Raw genomic sequence first — 22,318 nt, forward strand, 5'->3', positions numbered from 1 at the left:
GGCAGTGAAGTTGCACTGAGGTTTAAAAGTCATCAAGATGTGGTGTCTGGGGACATGGCTCAGTGCTGGACTTGGTCATCTTAAAGGTCTTTTCCAAACTAAGTGATTCTGTGAGCTGTGCCCTGCTCTGGCACTGCTTGAAAGCAGAATGCCTATGACCAAGTTCAAGATCACCTCTATGCACTGCAGTCCTCCCTATACAGACCAGTCTAACTCTGGCAGGTGTCAAGGAGCAAAGTGCATTGGATAAAAGAAGAAAGATCAAAGTGAAGAAACTCAGCATAAACTTGTTAACCTAACAGATAACAGAGGCATTAAAAGAGAAGAAACTAAATAATACTTTTTAGATGATTGCCATGATATGGTTGATTGACAAAAGCTGTTTTACTAGATAAAAAAGAGACAGACCCAATGGAAAGAACTTCAAGGGATATCAGGCCAAGGCTCCATTACAGCTGACATGGTCTCATCATCCTTATATAGCACCATCACTATGCTCCATAGAAGCAGACAAAGATATTTTGTGTCCTAAAACAACTAGATAACTAAATACCTTATGACAATTTTTGTCAAATATTCTGTAAGCATTACTGAAGTCTCTGGACACAGTTGGCCCTCTGAACTCCAGGCTGTCATTTCACAAAAGCCTAATCTGAGGATAGGGACAAATCTAAGGCAACAAAAGTGAATGCTGCTTCCATGCTGATTCTTTGGTAGCCTAGCTGAAGACAGCAGGTGATGTTTCCACAGTGAAGGAGTAAGCAAATAGTCATTTGAGGAAATGATGTTCAGTATCTTGAAAAATGAGGACAGGCACACAAAAAATGCACAGAGGATTATAGCCTGTTTTTTTGGAAGTATGTTGTGAGCACGGGGGCTGCACTGAGCCCATAGTGAAATAACGTGCCATGGATTCACAGTATTCTTAATTGATTCAGTCAGCTCTTCGCAAGATTTCCATACTTCACCTCTTCTATCAGGATAAGCTTTGCAAGCCATCTGATATCACACTTGCCATTCTTTTGGCTTTTTAAAAATTATTTTCTCAATTGTAAAGTATATATATATTAAGTATATATTTCCTCAGTTTCCTCAGTGTCATGAGTCCTGTGGTCTTCTGGTCAGAGTAAAAATAGATCTCCCCCAGGTTCCAAATACAGCCGAGTTCATCCACAGATAAGCAGTTACTGGCAGATCAGTCCCATTATGAAAATGCTGAATTATTAGAACTTCATACAAAAGGAACAAAATGAAGATTCCCGTTTTTAAATGCCTTTTACTCATGATGAACACACAAAATGGAACATGCACAAATTAAAGGAGTAAAATAGATGTGCTATATAAGCCTTTTGGTTCCTCTGACAAGTACTAGCATGATTTTTTTAACCTTTTTATGTGCAGAGAAGGTCACTGAATGTCTGTTTCCAAACAAACAAGTAGATGCTCTAATCACAGTGTTACAAGTAGAAAAAGGAGTAAAGCAAAGCACAGAAAAAAAATCTGTGGGAAATTACTGATTTACCCACCTCACTTCAAAAACATTTAGGTGTACACTAGATTTGTCCTTGTCTATGGAGTCTACTCCTGTTTAAGCTGGAAGGGTATTTTTCCACTGAAGTGTGAGTATTTTACTTTCAACTACTTGTAACTTTTTAGTCTTGCAGAGGGACACTCTGCACCAGGAGATTCCACATAATAGCAAGATGCTTTATGTTAAAACAACTCCAGTTTGCTTTTGTTTTTGTTGTCTTCTCTGGATTTACATCCTCAGGCAACATACCTAGTGGAAGAAAACAGGACTTCTAGGCAGAAGTATCCTGAAGTTAAATCTAAAATTGAGTTCGTGACTCATGCTAAACATGCCTACTGATTTCCACTGAATATAAAGATATCTAGGAATGATTTAATCTACCTGTACATCTAACCTAGTTTAACTTTGGTAAATCACTTAAAATACATGCCTAATGAATGTGTGTTTACAGTTATATAAACTAACCTGAATCTCTGGGTGTTCTTAAACAGTCTGAATTTTAATTATTCTTCCTCATTATACAAAAAGCTATGGAAAATGAGATTAAGTTACCACATATATAGATATGTAAGTTGGTTTGGTGTATGCCTTTATGTTTCTGTCTCAGTTCCCAGTTCTTTCTAAAACAATAATAAAAGATTCATTACTTGCATGACTGAATAAAATATACATTGCCTTTTATAATGTGAAAAGGGATCCTTTACCTGTTTCTCAAGAAAGCAGTGTGAGGGAAATTTTACTGCTTTTATCAAAGATAATGATTAACTGTAAACAACTAATCAGTTCATGTGAAAAATTCCCACTTCTTAACATAAATTATAAAAGAGAGGATGCCAGCATTTGCTCAAGTTTGATGCCTACAGTATAGAAATGAGCACTTCTTCAAGCTCAGTGTCACAAGCAGACATATGAATTTCAACTGGTGGTTTTATACACATATATGATATGTCTTCTTACAATGCTACAAACTGGGAAAAATATTTTTCCTCAACTAAAAATTATATAGTAATGAGTGGAAAGAATTTTTTTTTTCACTGTGTATCTCCCTCTCTGAGTTGCAAATGCTTTCAGTCTAAGATATGGCAGTGGAAATGATTAGACAAATGCTGATTACTTCACAGGCTTATCAAACCCCTGTTAAAAGGCTGTTGCTGCAACCTGTGGTTAGGGTCACCAGTTCTCCAAAGATAGGACTAAAAAAACCCAAAAAAACCAACTTACTTAAAAGGCCTCTATCTCCTCTCTCTCTGTCTCTCTTTCAAGGCATGAAGCATCTTTTCTGCGGCCCTTATAGGCAGGAAGAATTATTTCAAGACTCCTCTTTGATAAGAGACACTGAAAAGTAACATGTAGATTCAACTATTCTGTAAGATAATTTTCTCCTTTGCCTTAAGTTAATTAGCAGAGCTGTTCCTTTGCAGCACAGAGAAAATGAACAGAGCATCGCATTCAGCCACAGTTACCCTGCATACAGAAAAGACGTCTCCATTCTATATCAAATGTACAAAACACGCTGCTTGCAGTCAACAGTCATCTCTAACTCAAACATACACACAAATGCCAACTGATTGGTAGAGACAGCTAGAAAATGGAAAGCAAATTAATTAAAATCTTCATCTTCTCCCATGTTTTTAAATCACAATGTCAAAATTTCATGACATTTTCATACGCGCTTTACTAACTCCAGTTGTTATTTTTCACTTTCTCTTGGAAAAAGGTGGAATAAGGACTGTACAAAAAGAATCCAGCTCTCACTTACTTAAACATTACAAAATAGCTCATAATCACTATAAAGTCCTGTGCCATTATATATATATTGCACCACTCTGCCACTTTTTCTTTATTAATTATTTCCTTTTGAACAGCAATCAGTGAACCCAGATGTTTGACAGTGAGAGATCTTAGCTGTGGCATCTGGATCCTTCACAGAATCCAAAAGTAAGTCTGCTATTGGCATTCAAACTGAGTCACATTCCCTTTCAGTACTCATACTGCCTTTGGCTTGCTGTGTTATTGTGCACTTATTCATAAGCCAGTATGCTTACATTTTGACTTGGGAATACTCCGTGCACTTTGGAAGAAATCCTATCCCCATTGAAGTCAGTGGGAGTTTTGCCATCAGCTACAAGGGAGCCAGGATTTCATCCTTTGAGTTTTTGTTCAGAGAGAGGAATAGAGGTTGCCTGAGGCAGGCTCTTCAAAAATCTTTCAGCCCTGTAAGCCTTCATTACTTATCCATTTAAAAATCCACTAAGGGAAGAGGTTAAGCTGAAAAATCCCAGTTGCTCTGTCTTTATACTCTAAGCACACTCATAGATCTCTGAGTTGGACAAGGGTTGGCACAGAACATGCTCGTATTGAGGCTCTTAACCACTCGCAGAATAGGTGACAGCAGGTAAAGATTACTGAAATATAAAGATTACTGAAATATAAAGATTTTGACCAAATTTACAGGTAGGGTCTATTGAGTTCACAGTTTCTACTACATCCTTCCTGCTAAAAGCTGTCAGATGCCATGTTGCCATGGACCCTCCCAGTGGTGGGTTTGCACTTTTGCTCCCATCCAACACTACGTGGAAGCCACAGATATTTCTAGTTAAAGATGCACCATAAAAAAAAAAAAAAAGGATGTAAAATCTTTTAAGCTGAGATTCACCATGTATTTTGTGAGCTTTTAAAAGCCCTTTAAACACAGAAAACTTTTCCTAGAAAACCTTCCACAGATTTAAGAATTTCTTGTGAAAAAATTCTAATAGGAAGCAAAGTATTTTGAGAATGGAGCTCGTTTTCTTTAATTTTAAACCATTGTTTTCTCTGAAAAAGGATGAAAAGTGCTGGGAAAACTTTTGTGTACTTTTCAGTGTCCTGGTTATTTTGCCAAAGAAATCTAGGGCAAATTTATTTTAGTTAAACATTTATTTGGTGGCCACTGTTTCTACAAAGATTATTTTGCTATCCTCACCATTAACCCTTTGTTCCTCTGAATGCCAGTAATGCCACACTTTTCATCTACAAAGAGGTGTAAGGATGTTTTCTTTGTTACAGGTATATTGCAGATCTAGATCTCATGTTTCAAAATCTTGGCTTTTGCAGCTTAGTATAATTTAGGTCATGAACCATTCCCCCTACTGTACAGTGAATTATAAAATGTATCAGTCCCTATTACCCTAAAGAAAAAAAAAAAAAAGCACGGTACATGGCTGTATTTATTTTCATCTGGTTGAACACTTACCCACTAGGAAGAGAGTGAAGGTTTAGTCAAACAGCCAAGTTAACAGAGTAATTCTCCATGTGCTCACTTGTAACTTGCAGCAAATGAAACCTGGGTTAAATTCACATCTTAGGGTTAAGGACATGTATGTTGACAGTTATATCAGCTTAGCTGACATGAAATAACATCTGAAGCCAGAATAAATTGATCTTATATCTGTGGTGAATGATAATATTTAGTTTGGTTTTTTTTATTTAGTCCTCTTTTAATAAATAAAGTATTTTAGTTGTGGATTTCAGAAATGAACCAGCGTTTGGTTACAAACCTTATCATATGTCTGCACTTTACATCTACTGCTCCTCAAAGCTGCAAAAGTTTTGAGCTTTTTGGACTACTGGCATAGTCCAAAGCTCTGTCTGATATATTTCAGGTTTCCTTTTTGAAGTTACAGAGTGTTCTGACTACAATAACATGTCTGTCATATAGTTAAATTTTACAATAAAAATTGCCTTTCTTATCAGTTCTTTACAAATTGTTTCAAGCACCTCTTACAGAACTTGCTTTTCTCTACTTTGGCCACTGTCAGCAGTTACCCAGCACTGCTCTTCTATCTTGTCATACAAGGTTATTCTTCTGAGTTGGCACATTCTGTAAACTTGCATTTCCTTTTATGCATCTTCTGATCAACCTTTCTCTGGGGATTCACATGAAAACTGTGGGAGAGCTCAGTACTGCCTATTGCTCTCTTCACTGACCCAGGAAGAATAGGTTCTGAGGGAACAATAGAAGTGGTAATGATTGGTCAACACATTCCTGTCAGGAAAGAAATTGCCTAAGTGCACAGGGAAACAGCTTCATATTAATTTTCAAAAAATTCCTAACTATGTTACTCTTTTGGAACTGAACTTTGGTTTTGCCACACATTGACAATAAGATTATCAGAAGGAGGACCACGAAGCTGATTAGATGGCTGGAGCACCTCTCCCGTGAAGACAGGGTAAGAGAGATGGGGCTCTTCAGGCTGAAGAAGAGAAGGCCCTGGGGAGGAGACCTTAACACACCTTCCAGTGCCTGAAGTGGCTACAGGAAAGCTGGGGAGGGGCTTTTTACAAGGACATGGAGTGATAGGACAAGGGGTAACAGTTTTAAACTGAAAGAGCTAGATCTAGATATTAAAAGAAATTATGTATTGTGAGGGTGGTGAGACACTGGCATAGGTTGCCCAGAGAAGTTGTGGATGCCCCATCCCTGGAAATGTTCAAAGGCAGGCTGGATGGGACTTAAAGCACCCTGGTCTAGTGGGAGGCGTCCCTGCCTATGGCAGGAGAATTGGATCTAGATGTTCTTTAATGTCCCTTCAAACCCAAATCATTCTATGATTCTATAATAAACTGGATGTTTATGTGGTGGCAAAAGGCAAAAACTAGGGGGGAAAAATTAAAAATTAATAACTAAAAGGCATTCACTGGGTTATTCAGCCATCTATTCTTAACCACTGACCTAGCAAATCTTTCCAGATTCACCTACTGTCAGTACACAGGTGTATTTTCTTCCTGGGCATTAATCGTGCTACATCTTCATCAGCAAGTACTGCAGATCAAAAGGAGTGGACATGCAGAGCAAAACCGCTCATGCTGAGGACTTAATAGCAACACTATGCACTTGTGCATTTCAGACTCATGTTGACCTGGTCCCACACACAATACAAGTTAGGACTGGAGAGCTTAAGGTACACACCTGATTCAATCTCGTTTGGAAGGAATCCAGTTTGTGCACTCCAAGTGAGCTCCAGAACGTTAATCAAAGCAGAGTTAGAAGGAGGTTTGCTTTGGAAACACATGCTGGATCCAGATTAGGAAGTGAATGTAGTCGCATCTTCAGATCTTTTTAAGTGAATCACTCCTTTTTTGAGTACCTACCTGTACCACCACCACCTTCTCATTCCCCTGTCTGTTCCTCATAATACAGATATCTAGAGTAATAACCTAAAGGAGTGTCTTGTACCTCCTCCTACCCCTGCAGACTGTCCGCTGTCACTGGGGAAGTTTAGTTGACTATTCTTAATTGCTTTGCTTTTATTTTGTGTATTTTGGAAAGCAAAAGGATTACAATGTCTCTTCCACTAAAGACATCTAATATTAAGCATCACTTCTCAGAAAGTGGCATTTTAAGCTGAGGTTAATTCAAGGAATCAGAATGTTATCACTCTTATTATCATCTCCCTAGAAATTAAAAAGATGGACTAAGGAGAGTCTGGAATGCCTGACCTGCATTTCCTGGACAATTTTGTTGTAAGTCTCTAGGCTGTTATACACAAGTATGATGCTTCCTCCAGCTGCACTTTTGGATGAAATTGCCTGTGACTGCTGTACTTCGTACTGAAACAAATGCTGTCCCTGTGTGTTAGAAGTGCTGAGAGATCACGGATTGAGCTGACCTCCCAAAGGAGCTGATGCTGAAATGCCTTGTTTATAAATCATCAACAGTCTTAAGGAAGAGAGCAGCACTGAGAAGCCAAGATGTTGATGCTTCAGGGAACACGAAACATTTTTGGCACCAAATTCAGTTTTCATTAATATAACAAACACCAAAAAAACCTTAGGCGCCCAAATAAGATTTACATAAATAACTCTAGTGAACTTGTTTGCCTAAAAACCTAACTATATTAAAATTGTTTGCCCAAAGGTCTGTTTCTACCTTACCCTTTGAAAGCAAAAAGATGAAATTCAGGCTTTGTGTTCAGTCCAATGCACTTCCATGCACACTGTTCTCCACTATCTCCCTGTAAAATATGTATGTTCAAAATAACCAGATAACTTTGAACACTAGGAATTGACAAAATATGAATATTTCTGAAATGTACACCTGGATTGTCTTTATTAAAGAAAAAAGAATAGTGACTTGCTAATACTTTGCATTTCTTTTTCTAACCTAAAACAATTAAAAGCAATGAAAACCAAAGTAATTTAAGAATCTTGTGGTACAGAAAGGCACTTAGTGGGAATAAAAGTTTGTTTTTTCCATTTATGGCACTACTTCAAGCAATCCCATTTATGTCACTTGCACTTTGCTGCTGGGATGTTTTAAGAAATTCTGTTCCAGGCCCACTTCCCTTAAAAATTGCAACTCTTCACACTATAACTGTAGGTCTGCTTATTTGACTTACAAATGCAAAGGGGAAATTTACTAAAATTTTCTCTGTGTATTTTCTCTGCTTTTCCCAGGAGGAGGGAAAAAAGTTTAGGTGAAAACAAATACAATAAAATTGGAATTATTTTAGATGGTTTTAGTTTTCCAAAAAGTGTATCAATGTACATCTGGCATTACAGTTGGCACATATTCAATTGTTTTTCTAGCCATAAGGTACTTTTTTTGTTTGTTTATATCCGACTTCCATGTCTAAGTAAAATTCATATATTGCTATAAAACCATTATTAACAACACTGAAAGACAAATATTTCTTCCCCCACTATTAAGGTAAGTTCTTTATGCAAATAAGTTAGAGCATACATTTGCTGTAAAGCAGTGGTTCCTTCTGCATTCAGGAATATTTTTACATGACTCACTGCAAATCATTTCTTTGTTTTTCTGTTACTAACTCAATGAGTTCACTGCCTCAAAGCAGACGTATTTATTGTGCTGTGCAAAGGTTGCAGCCAACAGAGATTTGTCGTGCAAAGTCCAGGTATCTGGGATCTTAGTAATTAAAGCATGGTATTTCTTGTTGCTTCTTTATAATCCAAATGGGTTCAGGTAGAACAGCTTCTTTATAACTTCTCTGATAAGGACTGAGGTAAACAGGAGGTACAGGCAGACACTGGTTTCAGGCTTGAGTTCATTCACTCACTGATACCAGTTTTAACCTACATGCACAACACTGATAAACAGCAGTAGAGTCAGCACGAATGATAAGACTCCTGCTCCCTGTACAAATACTGCACAGGTCTAGGAGATGAAAAAATTCACAAGGATGCTTGTCAAAGTTGGTTTTGGCTAAGAACCTACTGCAATTGCATCTACAGAGGCAGCTCCTCCAAGTTCATGGAGCAGACTGGAAATACCAGGAGATAGTATTGCAGCCTCTTCAATAAAACTGATTCTGAATCATTACATCTAGGACAGTTTCACAGTTCTATAATCAAGTAGTGGTAAAAATACAGAGGAAAAACATTCACAGAGGGAATTCTGAAATCTAACATAAAAATGAAATAAACAAGTGAGCAAGTATGCACTCATCAATAACATTTAATACACAAACTCCTGACTAAGACAGTACAGAAAACAACTGACTTATGTTCCACTCCCAGATAATGAACTTAGTGTTACCAGGAAACAGTACACATTTATTAAAATCTCATTATTATTGTGCCCATTTCCCAGATTTCAGAGTTGTCACTGGGATGCCTGCTAAGTACCTGCAAGACTGCCACACAGGACAGGCAACTGCTACTGAAGCCTTTCTACTCCCAAAGAATAAGCTCCATGATCTTCTAGCAGCTGGTAATACAGCAGGGGTTCTGCCCAGTGCTGTTTCCTGGCTCAGATATCTGCTGAGGTATAAGACTATGATAATGCCCAGCTGGGTTTCAGTTTTGTTTCTGCCCCACTACCCCTTTTCTAGCATCACACACAGATAGGCTCAGCATATACTCATTTCTTCAATCCTCAGGTGGGAAGGAAATAAACAGAAAACAAGTGAGTGACAAAACCTTGGCTCCACCCTGCCAAAGGATCAGGGCAACAGACTGCTACTGGAGAGGATGAAAAGTGAACTACTACTTATTTCCTCTTCAAGAACCCAGACCTAAACAGGCAGTTATTTATAATTTCTACATGGAACTGGCAGTTAAGTGCTTCAACCATCAGTTGTTCTTAAGATTTTTAGCAAAGATACGCAGTAAATATGTTACATTGGATATTTTAGTTAAAAAGCACCTATATGAATGACAATGCTGTTGGCAATAATGCAGTTATTGCAACTTCAAGTGAGAAGATATTTTCAAAACCAAACTAAATCCTTTTGTTCTGAAAGGGAGGATTTTATAAAATATTTCAGAATACAGAGGCATTTCTGTGACATTACAGGTAGTTTAAGCATCCAATTGAGACAACTGAACAATGTTTTCAGAGGCTGCATCTTTCAAATTTGGACCACTCAAATTTGGGATATTTCTTTCTTCATTTTCTTAAAGATGCACATATAAGGTAGATGGAGACAACAACCAGATCACCCTATAGCTCTCTTCTCCTAAGGCTGAACAAGCCCAGCTCGCTCACCTCATGCACCACATGCTCCGGACTCCTAACCATTTTGTCAGCTTTCCTCCAGACCAGACCCAGTATTTTCCTTCTACATCAGGGCCCCATGATCAGACACAGTATCCCAGATGCAGTTTAAAAAGTGTTCAATATAGAGGAATAATCACTTCCCTCGACCTTCCAGATACTCTTTTGCTAATAGAGGTTCTTACAGGGTAGGCCTTCATAGCTGGAGGGTTATACTGCTGACACATGTTCAACTTACCTACTAGTTCTTATTCTAAAAGGCTGTTTTTTACCAAGTGAGTCCCTAGCCTATTCTCCAGATATAAACTCTGTACCTAGTTTTTCAGAACTTACAAAGTTTCCTGCTAGTCTACTTCTCTAGTTTGTCAAAGTCCTTGTCAGTAGCAGCCCTGCCCTTCAGCATACCTTCCTTCCTATTTATTGCCACCCATGTACTTGCTAAGAATATATCTCCTGTTCTGTTGTCCAAGTTAATAAAGATGCTGAACATTTTCGGCCCAGCTAATGAGCCCCAAGGGAAGTCACTAGTAACTAATGATCATAAAATGGTTTGGGTTGAAAGGGACTTTAGAGATCACCTAGTTCCAAACCCCTTGCCATGGGGCAGGGACAACCTTCCACTAGACCAGGTTGCTCAAAGTCCCATCCAACCTGGCCTTCTAACCACTGACTGTTACTCTTTCAAGCACTGCAGTCTAGCCAACAACTCTAGTGTGGTCAACTCCAAAATTACCCAGTGATCACTTCCTCAGTTTGGTTTCAAGAGACTACAAAACACTATTTTGAAACCTTGCTACAGTCTACATAAACAATAGCTACTTACTGACAATGCTATCTTTCTTCCAGTTCTTAAGAATTATTTGAAGACTTATTAAAATCAGTATTAAAAGTGCTGAGGCCTTCTCCGGCAGCTTTAAAAAAGACCCAAAGCAATAACTAAACTGTGGTTGGACAAAAGTTATCCCCATATGCTTATTTTAAGGTATGCATTATAATGGTTGACATTTCCTGTTTTCATTAGTTACTTCTGGAGTGGAAAATATTTAGGCATGACCATTCATTATTATCATCTAAAATGGTAGTATCATAGAATGGTTTGGGTTGGAAGGGGCCTTTGAAGGTCATCTACTCAAACCTCCCTGCAGTGAGCAGTGACATCTTCAATTAGATCACGCTGCTCAGAGCCTTGTTCAACCTGACCTTCAACACTTCCAGGGAGAGGGCATCCATAACTCCTCTGGGCAACCTGTTCTAGTGTCTCACCACTCTCGCTGTAGAAAGTTTCTTCCAATATCTAGTCTAAATCTATTCTGTCTCAGTTGAAAACCACTATCCTTCATCCTTTCACTACAGACCCTGCTAAAATAGTCTGTCTCCATCCTTCTTACAGGCCCTTTTTAAGTATTGAAAGGTCACTATAAGGTTGCCTCAGAGCCTTCTCCAGGATGAACAACCCGAACTCTCTCAGGCTATCTTTGTAGGAGAGGTGCTCCAGCTCTCTGATCATTTTTGTGACCCTTCTCTGGACTCGTTCCAACAAGTCTATGCCTGTCTTTTGTATGTAGTACTGCAGGTGAGGTCTCACCAGAGTAGAGTAGAGAGGCAGATTTATCTCCCTTGACCTGCTGGCCATGCTTCTTTTAATGCAGCCCAGGATCATGACTGGCCTTCTGAGCACCTTGCTGGCTCATGTCCAGCCTCTCATGAACCAACACCCTCAAGTCCTTCTCCTCAGGGCTTGCTCTCAATCCCTTCACCACCCAGCCTGTATTGATACTGGGGATCACCCCAACTCAAGGGCAATATGCTTTCCCAAAATGAAAATAACACTTCTAGAAAACTTCTGCCTAGTCTACATAATTAGTGATGGCCTATCTTTGCATCCTTAGAAACAGATGAAAATCATTAACAGAAAACATTTTATTCCTGATATGGTTAAAACTTGTAAAATTGTTTTTAAGTCTTCCAAAACCAGTTTTCTCCTTGTGTCTTTTTACTTTCCTTATAACCTTCCTTCACCGTTTAACCTCTAAGTTAAACCCTTTCCCATCAGTTTCCCCTTTCTGCACGTGATCCCATTGTATCTGTCCCCCCTTATATTTTCAGTCCTGTGTGACTGTTAGTATTTTAGTTTTCCAGGACCTAGTAGTAGCTACCATTATTTTAATAGCGTACTAACACTCTCCCATCTAAATTTAGAATTAATTGGCTCATGAGTGTTTCCTAATTGCAAGATGAAATGAGGATGCTTTAATACTGGCAGAATGATGTCTGTTTTAATAAAAGTACAGCCTGCTTTCTTCTCCTTAAGATATATGGAGATGAGGATGGTCTATTCTTTTAAAAGTAGAAGTTCTTTTGGCAGTAGAAGTTCTGTGGAAGGCAACAGTCACTGTCATGGTTATATGAAGACAACTTATGCCAAAGACAAAGGGCTGGTAACAAACAGCCTTCTGTGACTGATTCTACTGACTCAGCTTCTCTTGGGGCTCACAGACGTGCCTGCAGTAGCGGCCAGCTTTTATCTGCTGTTTATCAGAGGTGGTTGAAGTTCTCTTTCCAGCCATGTGATAGGCATGTGGGTAGCCTGATGATTAGTGAGGCTCTGAGACATCCGTAGCTGCAAGTGAGGATCAGAAATGCTCTCATCTGAACAGTTCATGCAGGCTGCTGTCTGTCTTTTCCCACCATTTTCAACTGAGCTGATGGAAGCCACTTACTCTCTTTTACCACCTTTCTAAGTTGCTCCTTTGGCGTAGGTAGGAGTAGGTTATGGGCAATAAATAAATGCCTTTGCTATGCAGTTGTGCAATTTATCTCAAAAATCTGCTGTTTCACAGAATCATAGAATGGTTTGAGTTGGAAGGCGTCTTAAAGATCTCCTAGTTCCAACCCCCCTACATGGGCAGGGACACCGCCCACTAGACCAAGTTGCTCAGAGCCCCATCCAGCCTGGCCTTGAACACTTCCAGGGATGGGGCATCTACAGCTTCCCTGGGCAACCTGTTCCAGTGTCTCACCACCCTCACACTAATGTCTAACGTAAATCTCTCCTCTTCCTGTTTTAATCCATTAAGCCTTGTCCTCTCACTACAAGCCCTTGCAAAAAAAGTCCCTTCCCAGCTTTCCTGTAGCCCCTTCAGGTACTGGAACGCAACTATAAGGTCTCCCTGGAGCCTTCTCTTCTCCAGACTGAACACCCCCAACTCTCTCAGAAACCCACTGGACACACCTGAGTTTTCTGTGTTTGCAGGACCTCTGACAACATGACAGAAAAGAAATAACACGATACAGCTGGGAGAAGAAGTATCTGATCATGATATTTAGGCACTACACAATCAGAACAGTCACCCACAAGCATTTATTGTCACTCGCTAGAGGTGTTGGCAGGACAGAGATAATTATTATTCCTTCATGTACAAAAGGCTGCTCCCTCATCTTTTGCCTCATGTTCTCCATTGTCCAAAACCCAACAACCGGCTAATTCTAACCTTCCCAGGTTTCAGTATCATCAACTGATTAACTTTGGCTTCTTTTGTTATTCTGGCTCTTACACTTAATACTGGCAATTAAATATATGGGCCAAGAAATCTGGCATTAGTAGGATAAACTGCATGAATGAGGATTCTGTGATACCTAAAGACAGAGGCATGATGACATATGTACAATTTTTTTTCAGGTAATGCCTGTATTTTTTAGCTCTATGACACCTAATTGTGACAAAATAGAAGTATTGCAATTGATACAAGTAGCAGCTGGAGTCTTGGACCAGTGTTCTAGGTAAGCAAAGTGCAAAAAATTAAAATTAAACGAAATATAAAAGACAGTATCTATATCTCTGACCTAGAAAAAGAAAAATGCAAATTAGCCATTACCAAGGCCAGGGAAGGCAATGAATGTAAGTAACTGCATCATTCATTGCATAGTAATAATCTACAAGCAATAGTAACATTTCAACCTTCAAGACAAATTAGGATTTGCTACTTGTAGATAAACACAATTTCTAGTGTCATTTAGCTCAAATAGTTAGTGTACAAGTTTACCAAATTTGTGGGACAGTTTCCTAAGTTTTAAGGTGCTGTTCTGCAGACTGAACAATCCTCATTTATTCTGCTTTATCATTAGATCAGGTATACTGTTTATCTTCAGTGATTCACTCCCTCAAATGAGCATGACTGGCTTCATTTATTGATTGCAAGGAAAGGTTGATCTGCGAAATCACACAGACTAGTGTCATTACCCTTTAGCCTCTTTTCTGGAGACTTCCTTGGAAAGCTTGTCTACAAAATAATTTCTTTTTTTCTTGAAATTTATCAATACATCCTTACCTTTCAGGTTTGTTTGGAGGGTTTCTTTTCACAAGTCACTGTTTTATCAGGTATTAGATCACTCCTGAAATGTCTCAGTCCATGTGAACAAATTTAATTAGCACACATTGAGTTTCACCATGTCCTATGAGGGAAAAATAAAGCAATCAGATCAACTTTGGAAGCATCTATGAATTTCTTATATACTGAGACTTTTCTAGCACAGGAATAATTAAGAGATACCAATTATCAAGACTTCTGCAATCCCAAAGTAGCTAGAAACAAAGATGTTGAGTTGGATCTGCCAATCCCAAGATTGCTTTTAGTTTGATAGAACATGACAGTCACTACCTCACATGGTACTATCACTTGTGGTTTTTGTTTTTTTTTCCTATCCAAGGTGAAACAAAGCTTTTTGAGACACAATTTCAATGCATCTTGTGGTCTTGTGAGATGAACTGATCTTAAAAGAATCCTTGGTATCAGAGCACTGCCCTGCTGCTCATTGAGCACTTCAGTAACATTTCCAATTGAACTGCAAGAATAAATAGAATGTTTTGATACATAATAAAACCCTAAACAAAACCAAACAGAGTAATCATTATCAGGGCTTACATGTCTCCACACCTGTGATTTTTAAGGTATCTACAAGAATACTCTTATTCTAAGGCAAGAAATGTGGTAGATAAATTTTAAGTCTGATGTGGCACCAGTAAAGATATTAGTCTGCTTAAAAAGAACTGAGAAAAGAGACCACAAAGACAGTCTGGCATTTAAAATGCTAACTAGGCACATTTTATTTGCTTAAGAGAAAAATCTAAAAAGTCTATACAATCTCAAAACCCATTAAGTTGTGAAGTTTCATACAACTTCAAAATCTGTATCAGTTCATTATGTCTATTCTGGTCCTGAAATTTTCTGGTATCACAGGAAGCATGAGAACCAAGAACACAGGCAGATGAGGACTGAGTTCCAAAAGAGTCTCAGAAGTTCACTGCCTCTTTCCTGCTGTTTACCCATAGCAACCAGTTCAAAGCTACTATGTTTATAGACTTGAATACATATTTATATTCTCATTTTTCTTTTGCTGGATATGTACTCCTAGTGGTAAAGAGTTCATGAATAATTTTCTATTTTTTTAACTACTTATATTTTTGCCTTTTAAGGTTTGACTGTTCTTGCTAGAATAGATTTCTGATACAACCTTTTCGAGGTATTGCATTGTGAAATTCTTTGTTGGTGGGGTAATGATAAGAATTATTCAGAGCAAACAGTTTAGGACTCAGATCAATCGATAATGCTCAATTTCAGACCACACTGACCTGCTCAGCTGAAAGATCACCCTGACACAGATCACATGAAAGAAAACTAATCACTTCCATGAACTACTATGACCGTTTGAATGCAGTGTGACCCACCAAGCTCCTCCTGCCTGTTCCAGTCCCCTACATTATCCCATGCAACAAAGCAAATCACACTAACAACCTGTCAGCTAAGCTTCAATTTGATTTTTTTGGGGACAAAATGGAAAATGCTTGCTTTCTTCTAACAGGGATGTTGGAACAACAAGGGGACTGCATCCAAACCTTCTACTGTAAAACAGTCCCTGGCCCAAGTTGAGTCTATAATCATGCCCAGGAAGTTTTTAGAAGAGTGTTGCTGGGCTCATGACAGAATCACAGAATCACTCAGGTTGGAAAAGACCTTCAAGATCATTGAGTCCAACCACTAATGACAAAACCATGCCAAGGAGTACTCTCTATGTAACGTTATATATTAGAAAGAAATTCTTCACTAGAAGGATGGTGAGGAACTGGAATGGGTTGCCTAGGGAGGTTGCTGATGCCCCATCCCTGGAGGTTTTTAAGGCCAGGCTGGACAAAGTTTTGTGCAACCTGATCTAGTTGTAGGGTTCCCTGCTCATAGCAGGGGGTTGGAACTTGATGATCTTTAAGGTCCTTCTAACCTTAATGATTCTATGATAATTCCTTAATGTTAAAACATGGAAGAAGTAATGAAACATTCCTTCTGCTTGTTTATGTCTTGTTTTTAATTGACAAAGTTCTACTCACAGACATTCTATCCATAAACCAGGGGACAGGTAAACCTTATAGAGTGTCTCTGTAAACTGTGAGGGAAACAGGTTTTGCATGAAGGTAGTTGAGCTGGTACCAAAAACCTGCTATGTACAAGGCCTGATAGCAAGTAAAAGTATACGAAGCAGAAATCTCCACCTGCCCAGAAATACCACTTTGCATGACAGAGCAGGGGAAATTTAAGAGCAGACTGAATGCTGGGAAAAGAGTTTAGCACAAAGTCTGGATCGGGAGGTGTGACTTACGTAATTTCCTCAATGTGGTCAAGCTTTGGGTCAAGAAAGAGTGAATTTCAAATGAAAAATCAGGCTACTGAGTAGGTTCTGCCTTTCAGTTGTGGTACTATCCTCTTTGGAGTCTTGATCCTACAATCAAATTCACAGATGGAAAAAAATGAATGAAACCCTGACAGGCATGTGGATGCAGTTGGGCAAGTTGGGCTATGCAAGCAGATCCTTAAAGCAAAAACTACTTCTGTAGGATTCCTTGCTTTAGGAGACTTGAGAATCAAAATGATCTGCAGCACACAAAATGAAAAGCCAAATAGATACTGAAAATCTGATTTTCCTTTCCACACAGTAATACATGTAATACTTGTTGCTGAAATACATGAAGTAAAAGCCTTGCCCCAGTGAATTCAGTGGGAGTTTTGCCACTGACTTCAATAAGGACAAAATTTTATCCAGGTTCTGGTGTGATTTTCAGCCTGTCTTTGCCCCTTTTATACATGTGATGACAAAATTCTGTAGTTCAATTCCAAAAATGGATCATCCCTCTGCAGCAATTAAAATTGCTGTAGTATAACATATTTTTTTCCAGAATATTTTCTGAAAGACCAAAGCACAGAAATACTTTTGCTTTATGATGTATAAATAGATAAAATTTACCAGAAAAAACAGTTTTAAGAAATTTTAACTTAAAATCTATTTCTAAACTCATCTCTCAATGGATGCAGGTATCTCAGAACAAAGCAAACTTCCTCTACCTGACTTAAGTTAGGATTCGGTAATTCATTAAAAACAGAACTAGTGCTAAAGACAAGCATATCTGAGAGCCCTAATATGAATCAACTGAGAGTCCTAGTATGAAAGAACAAGTTTTGCTGAAAGCATGAAACCCAAGCAAATGTTTTAATGAACATTATGATTGCTCTGTGATTTCAAATTTCACTCAAAAGGCCAATGACAAATGCCAAAAAAATATTTTTAAAGAACTCATTCTGCTTGTAAACAGAGACAAGATGTAAAATATTTAACAAGATGGATATAATGATTAACACTGAAGCCTAACATTGTAAGGCTTTTAAGAAAAAACAAACATGGGACTAGCTTTAACCCACAGATGTCAGCATCAAAAAGATGCTGAGCACTGCTACAGTGGGAATAGAGATGTTCAGCATTGCTAAATAAGGTCTTTTGCAGATGATAAACCTGAACAATGAGATGGAGAAACTTAAGCAAACAAAGCCTTTTTTTTTCCTGAGATTTTTTTCCTGTTTAAATGAAAATTGTGCATAGAGATCCCAGGTAAGACTACACTCCTCAAACATGAAGCATCCAGCGAACACATGCATAGACAGTGTCTGAGCAAAAAATGACATCCCTTTGTTAGGGGTGTGGGAAGTTTGATTTTTACTTAGTTGTCTAAAATTCACAACCAGGTTTGCTAAGATTTTACTTGAGTATTAATGAAGACCACAAAAGTGCTGTCAGATCTGCATGATCCGAAATGTGTACCTCTGCAGACACGGTGTTCAATAAATGCTGCAAGAGGCAGCTTTCACACTAGTTTTAATTCAGAGCAGGAGGTGAATCTCTCTATGATTCCCACTTACCCTGTTTTCATCAGCACTGCAGACCTATTCCACAGTGCACAAAAGAATTCTTTGGAATGAAATAACTCAAAAAATGGTTTGCAAATTCTAGCAGACATCCAGTCCATGTGACGACACTAGAGCAATCTTAAATCCTCCCTTAAAAGCTGTTGACTTGGGTATTGAATCACCAGCATTTAACTTTACAGACCTACTCTGACTGTGCCACAGGAACAGCTAAAGTAGATGGAGCTTGGTATTCTTTCAACCCACACAGCAGATACAGGTCACTCAGAAAGGCATCCAGACAGGTTTTGAAAGTCTCCAGAGAAGGAGACTCCACAACCTCTCTGGGCAGCCTCTCCCAGGGCTCTGTCACCCCTCACAGTAAAGAAGTTCTTCCTCACGTTGAGGTAGAACTTCCTATGCTCTAGCTTGAATCCCTTGGCTCTTGTGCTATCACAGAGCACAAGTGAATAGAGGTTTTCCCTTTCTTCTTGACACTCAGCCTTCATACATTTATACAAGAAGCAACAATAACTATTGTCACCTGCTGAAAGTATTTTGTAAATGCTGTTTCTACCCGCTGCTTTTTTATATGTAAGCTGCTGAGAAAATGTCTGATTTCATATAAGTGATGATATTAGCATAGTTTAAAAAAAAATACAGTAGTGGTAAGATGGACATATGACCTAGTATAATATTTGAAAAAAATATTTTGTCTGCATATCGAGTAAATAGATACTGTCAATAGATTGAAAATACTTCAAGAGTTAATTCAGGTTACCTGAAAACACTGAAGGTGGTTTTAGATGGTGTGATTAACGTGACGACCCTTCTAATGAAACCCTACAGCACATGCAACCCTCATATTTCATGACAGGTCAGATTGTATTAATCCCTCCTGTGCTCCTCCTTTCTACTGAATTAACACAAGCGCAATTTCCAACTATTCTGCTCAACTTGTGGTTGTTCCTGCCACCTAGTGGTTATCGCTCAAGTTAACAGGAACACAAACAGAACACATCCAGGACACACTTTCAAAATAAGACAAAACCCACATTTGTTACGACATTACTATTTTGAGTCCCGTTGTTTTTCAAGTTTGCTGGCTGCTACAAAAACCAGCAACCTTTAGGGTTGCCTTCAGAGAAAAGAAAAGAAAAAAGAAAAGAAATAAAGAAGTGTTACATGGACCTTGGTAGTGTGACAAGCACAAGTCCTATCCCAAGGAATTCGGCAGTTCCTTTTAGAAAAGCAATATGATTACATGCCATAAAAACGTTTCTGGCAATCAAAAAACACTTGTATTTTCAGATTTACAGAAGACTCAAGTTGGGGAGAGACTGAACTAAGCCACAGAGTGCGAGTTCCTCTGCCCATACACTTTGACACGTCATGTCCTAATCAAATCCCACAGGACACAATTTCAAGGTACATTGTTATGACAGACTGTCCTTCCTAAAAAAATCAAAAGGTGTAGCAATTACCTATTTTAGTAACAGTTTTATGATATTAATATTCAGGAACAATCTCAGCAACATTAAGGGCAGACTCCAGAACAGCTGCAGGGATCAAAAGTAGGATATACACTGTTTAATTCTGCTTCTCTCCCTATGTGGAATCAAAACACTTATGATCTCTACATGATTCTTCATGAACATTGGGTGAATGGGACAACATGAAGCACAGAATTGGCAACATGAGTGTTCAGCTATTTAGTCACACAGGAAGAAAACATTAAGGGGAAGATCTTAAATCCTTTTCTTCGGCTGGTGAGATGCTCCCACCCTTTTGTAATCTCTACCTCTTGCTTTCCTTATAGGTAGGTGCTTATCCATCCCCTCCTCCATCATGTCCCCCCAAAGGAATTCAGCAAGGCTTCCTTTTATTTTAAAACTCCAACAAGAGAAGATGCTGATAATTCCTCTCCCCTTTTTATATAGTAAATTGCAGTGCTTCCCCATTTTTCCCCCACTGCTCATATCAAAGCAAATACATATTTACCACCTGGCAAGAATACTTAAAAAAGGTTGCAGGCTACTGTTGGTGTTTAGACTGGGAGATGAATGTCCATGTTACCCAAAAGCCTTATTTGGGTAATATGTTTCAGTAACCCTCTCAGTTTTCACAACAAAGGATAGCTTTGTCTCATTTTCCTTCCTCTCAAAATCAGTTTTTTAAGTGTTGGACCTTAGCTGTAGCCATGATTAGTTACTTACTATCTTTCAACACAGGTGTTCACTCACACTGCGCTGTGTTCTACCTCCCGGCAGACAGCTGGCAGTAGAGATTCATTTACAACATTGTGTTAAACTGCAGAAGAACAGTTTTACTTTCTTTACACTACATTTAAATCTACAAGGAAACCTCGTATCCCTTCCTTCACAAGAAATCTCACATGGAAGCATATTGAAAGTAGTCAAACCCAGAAACAGACCAACATCTCTTGCAGAATAAAAATGCATTCCATGAGCACAGAAAGTTTTAGTGAAAAGTATTAGGTTTTCATTAACCATTTTTAAGGCATGTACTAGAGTCATTTTCCTGATAAGAAAACATTTCTGTGTGTACATATTTCAGAACACATGAAGTACCACCTTTTTCAGGAGTTTGATATAGACAAACAACTTGAGGTTTACTTCAGGTGATTTGTCTTAGTCAAAATTTGTTAAGAGAGTAAAGCCTCATGTATCAAAATTCTCTTCCACTTGTATTTTTATTTCTGTCAATGGAATATAAATTACTTTACTACAGTTTGTTAACCCTCCATACTGGATGAGACACCAAGACTTCAATTGTTTCTTCAGAATAATGACGAGCAAAGAAAGTTTTCAAGCAAGTAAACAAGGAAAAAGAGCAGCTTTTTGTGGGGATAATGCAAAATTTGTAAAGATCAGTAAAGGGGAAAAGATGAATTTGTTTGTACTGCTTACACAATAAACAAAGCTGGGAAAACCCCTTGAGATTTAGTACTAATCAGTGTGAAATGTGTAGCTTTACCAATATTTTGAAACATTTGCAATTCCAATGTAATCACTGAACAGATTTTGCACGATGGCTGCGGTACAGTATAGGGAAGTTCTGGGACATTGCAAAGGGTGATGTTAATGTGCTTCCTGAGCTCTTACAATGGCCTATAGTGACTCTTCATGTCCCAAACATTATTGGAGGAGCTCAATTCTGGGATCTGGCAGTGCTTCATGCTTACCTGACACTCCAATGTAGGTATCAAGCCTGAGGAAAAAGAAATACATCATACAGCTCTTGTGCAAACCAGAGACCTACCAAAAACCCCACAGTACGTCAGAAATGATGTTATTCCTTCACTGGCTGAAATGATGTAAATTGCAAATAAATTATTTAACAAGTGCATAAACAGCAAACAGAGCACTCCATTGGTTCCAAAATAAGGTGAGAGGGGAGGGATGCCATCCAGAGGGACCCTGACAGGCTGGACAGGTGAGCTCCTACAAACAGCATCAGGTTCAACAATGCAAAACGTGAGGCTCTGCCCCGTGTATAATCACAGAACCATCCCGGTTGGAAGGGACCTTGAAGATCACCAAGTCAAATAATAACCTAAATTCCTCTACCACAACCTAACTTACCCGTTCAGTGCTGAAATCAAGTCACTGAGCACTGTATCTACACGTCTTTTAAACGCTTCCAGGGATGGTGACTCCCCCCACCCCCCGGGCAGCCTGTCCCACTGAGCAACCACTCCCTCAGTAAAATAAATTCTTTCTAATACCCAGTCTAAACCTCCCTGGCGCAGCTTCAGGCCATTTCTGCCCTGTCACTACTCACCTGGGAGAGGGGCCCAACTCCCTCCTCCCCACAACCCCCCCTCAGGCAGCTGCAGAGCCGTGAGCTCTCCCCTCAGCCTCCTCTCCTTCCAAGGCGGGGTTGTCCCAACCCCACGCACCAATCTCTGCGGGGCGGAGAATGCCTGGATAACAGCCCGGAGGAGGAGGACGTGGGGGCACAGGGCTGACGAGAAGGAGAGAAAAGAAACAAACCCAACGCCCTGAGCCCGGGGCCGTGCCCGGGAAGGCGCCTCAGCGCGGCGGC

Source organism: Chaetura pelagica, unplaced genomic scaffold, assembly GCF_000747805.2.
Source record: "Chaetura pelagica isolate M959 unplaced genomic scaffold, ChaPel_1.0 scaffold46, whole genome shotgun sequence".
NCBI lineage: Eukaryota > Metazoa > Chordata > Aves > Apodiformes > Apodidae > Chaetura > Chaetura pelagica.